This window comes from Phascolarctos cinereus, unplaced genomic scaffold (assembly GCF_003287225.1).
Source record: "Phascolarctos cinereus isolate Bilbo 61053 unplaced genomic scaffold, phaCin_HiC Scaffold_4;HRSCAF=312, whole genome shotgun sequence".
Classification (NCBI taxonomy): Eukaryota; Metazoa; Chordata; class Mammalia; order Diprotodontia; family Phascolarctidae; genus Phascolarctos; species Phascolarctos cinereus.
Genome location: NW_027555847.1, coordinates 371,959,629 through 371,963,432, shown reverse-complemented (window position 1 = coordinate 371,963,432; position 3,804 = coordinate 371,959,629).

Below are 3,804 nucleotides of genomic sequence, written 5' to 3'. Positions count from 1 at the left end.
TAGACACTTAACTAGTTATGTGACCCTGGGCAAGTCACTTCACCCTGTTTGCCTCAGTTTCCTCATCTGTAAAATGAGCCTGAGTAGGAAATAGCAAGCCACTCAGTATCTTGGCAAAGAAAACTCCAAATGGGGTCATGAGAATCAGCTATGACTGAACAACAACATACAAAGGAATACAGACAGGAAATGGAATGTTGCATGAAAGAATCAATAAGCAATCCAGTGGCCTGTTTTCCTTTATCATCATGGGAATATTTATGTATAAGAATTTATAAATATGCGTGTTGTAGTAATTTCTATGTCATTAACAAAAATCAGAAAGAACTAAAAGCAAAATGCCATTTGTAACAAAATTGATCAAATATGCATGTGAGTTATTTAAACACTATAAAACAATTTTAATAGCAATAATAGAAGAGAAATCATTTCAGAGGAAATCTGATGATCATGATTAATTACAGCCATTATAAAGACAGCAATAAAACTCCAATTAATTTATAAATAAGTAATTTTTATCATGTTAAGGAAAAATTCTTCCATTCTAACTCCTGAGTATTTTTTAACATAGTTATTATATTTGATATTACTTCCTGACCACCAGCTCCATGATGCTGCACCTAGCTCTCTTCATCCCTTTTCAGCTCCCTTTAATGTGTTATCTTTCCCCATTAGAATGTAAGATTTTTGAGGGTAAGGATTGTCATGCTTTGCTTGTATTTGTGTGCCTAGCATATATCTACCAAAGGCTTTTTCCGCATATGTTGATACGACTATAAGATTTTCTTGACTTTTCATATTGATATGATTTATTTGTAGTGGGTATGCTTGGGCATTATCCTAAGTTTACCTTGACCATAATAATGAGGACTTTATTCTAGCATTGATTATGTCTTCCTGTACAAAGTATAAAAATCCTCACTGCCCCACTAATAAGGACTTTTGATCAGCATTAAAAATGTTTTCTTGGTAAGGTCTGATTCCCTGCCTGGCTCTGGGGTTGCCTCACTGACTACACACTGAAGATGAATGTTTTAATTCATGACCAGTTCAAAATCTGGACTGCACCCTTGGACTTAGTCTTTATAAAAGAGATTAGGGAGAAGAGAGAAAGAGAACAAGAGTTAAGAAGTTGGAGGCATGGACTTGGCTCCTTGGAGTTTGTGCAATCACATAGCCCTTCCACATAGCCATGTTCTAGATAGAGCAGTGGCCTAGTGCACAGGGGGCCTGAGCCAAGCTGGCAGCTGAAGTGGTGTGAATCTGCATCATCAGAGCAACAAGAGAGGGTAGCCAGGAGTAGAATGGGACCAAGGCTCACCACAAAGAAAAGGAGAGCTCTCTTGATTTTGTAGCCTCAGGTGGAGTCCTTTGCATTTTTTCTCTAGGATAAAGTAAATTTTGTCCCATTTTTGATGGTTTATTAGCCTGAGTATTAATATGGAAGCTGAAGACCCTTTTCTTTTTTAGGTAAAGACCTAAAACTGCACCCTTTTGATATTTCCGCTGTTCATGTGCCAAAAAGTAAAACTTAATTAGTTCCAAAGACTGAACCAGGTCCATGCAAACTCAGAACCTCAGGCTCTGGACAGTAGAGTTGCATATTATGATGGGGAGCTTGGGTGCTTGTGTTTGGGTGCTTGTACTTGGACCCAAATTTCTCCCTAGCCTCAGAAACTCTATCCCTGACAGTTTCTCCCCAGCCCAAGGACACTGCGCCTAGCAATTACTCATGAGTGGGCCCCAGCAAGACCCTTATCTCTTTCCTTAGTGCAGTTACAAACAGCACCTGAAGGAATTATTAATTTGAACTGGCTTTGCACTGGGTCATAAAGACATACTACCACCCTACCTCATTATCTATATCCTTGGTTCCTCATTAACTGTATTCTAGACTTAAGACATATGTATACTCCCCACATCTATCTTGTCAAACAAGACATTGATTGGTGGCAGACTGGACAACTCTCAGTTACCCTGAACTCTAGTTAACTTAGTGACACAGCAGGCCTAAAACCACACCTCCCTGTGGCCACCCTTGTGGGCTTTTCCCAGTGAACTCTGGGTAAAAAGCCTATACAGTAGGTACAAGAAGTACATGTTCTTTTAAGAACTGACCACTCCTTAACCATTCCTTAATCCCACCCTGAATCACCTAGTTAGTATATTTGGCACATGTTTTATTGTATTTTATCCTATATAAACTTTAACTACCACTCTAAGATTGTGTACTTCAGTCTTTGAGGGGTCACAACCTCTCAACCTCTCATACCGCAACATTTACACTGTTTCCTTGGTTTCAAGGTTTCATCAAGGTTTCCTTGGTTTCCTCCTTGCATTCCTGATATAAATCCTACTTGATCCAAATGAATTTTTTATTTCAAACCAAGAGTTGCTATTATATGTAATGGGAAAACATGGGTAGCTTTCCCACTAAGAATTGTAGTAAAGCAGAATTATCAACTCTCAAAATTACTATTTGCCATCACTACCAAGTCTTGTCACTTCCTTCTCAACAGCATTGTTTGTATATTGCTCTCTACTTTAACCATCCTGGTTCAGGCCCTCATCACCTCTTGTGACAATTTTAATGGCCTCCTAATGGGCTTCTCTGTTTCCACACTCTCTCATATTCATCTTCCACACAGATGCCAAAAAAAAAAAAGCCTAGGACACAGGGCTAACCATCACACTTCTCTGATCAAAAGCTATCAGTGGCTTCCTATTGCCTCTAAGAAAACAATATACCAGCCTGGAGTTAAAACCCTCCACAGTCTAACTCCAATTTAGCTTTTCCAGGCTTATTTTACATTGTTCCCCTTCACTCCCTTTATTTTTCATGCTAACATAAACTACTAGTTGGTCCCAGAACCCAAGATGCCATGCCCTGCCTCTGGGCATTTACATAAACTGTTGTCCTTTACTAGAGCATATTTCCTCCTCCTGTCTTGACCTCTCAGAATTCTTATCTTGCTTCAAGGCATAGCTGGAGTGCCACCTAATCTACATTGTAAATTATAAATGTCCCCTCCCTATTCAAATTCACATGGATTATTTTATTTTTGTATTATTGTTTCCTCCTCAAGGGCAGGGACTGTCTCTTTTTAATCTTTGTAACCTAATCACCTACCATAGTGCCTAGCATTTTGTAGCTGTTTAATAAATGTTGTTTGTGTTGAACTGGATCAATCCTCTGTTTGGGACAGATGTTATAATATTAACAGATGAGGAAGAGAAAATAGAAGTGTTGAATGCCTATTTCACTTGTATCTTTTTTACCAAGGAGCTACCACCTTTATCAAGGTGAAGAAACCACCTTTATCAAGGTGAAGAAAAAAACAACCATGATTAAGAGGAATTCAAAGTTCAAAATAGGTAAAGAAATTGTAAGAGAGCACCAAATTACTTTAAATGTATTTAGATCTGCCAGAACTTGGATAATGAAAACATCATGAAATACTAAAAGAATCTGTCAATATGGTCTCTGAAGTACCCTCAATTATCTTTGAGAAATTAAAGAATTACAATAGAATTTTTCTAACAGGGTTCTTGTGAGGATGAAATGATATACTTAAAGCACTTTGTAAATCTTAAATTGTTATGTAAATATTAGATTAGAAACAACAGGAAAAGTGAGCAGAACTGGCAATTAACAAATGTTCTAGTTTTAAAACAGGTTTTAAAAAGCATATTCTTATAACTTGCAGTTAAATGAGTCTGATATCTATCTCTTAGTAAGATTCTAGTTCAGGTTATTAAAGCATTGATTTGTAATCATTATGAATCAGCAGTGGGCTCACTGAT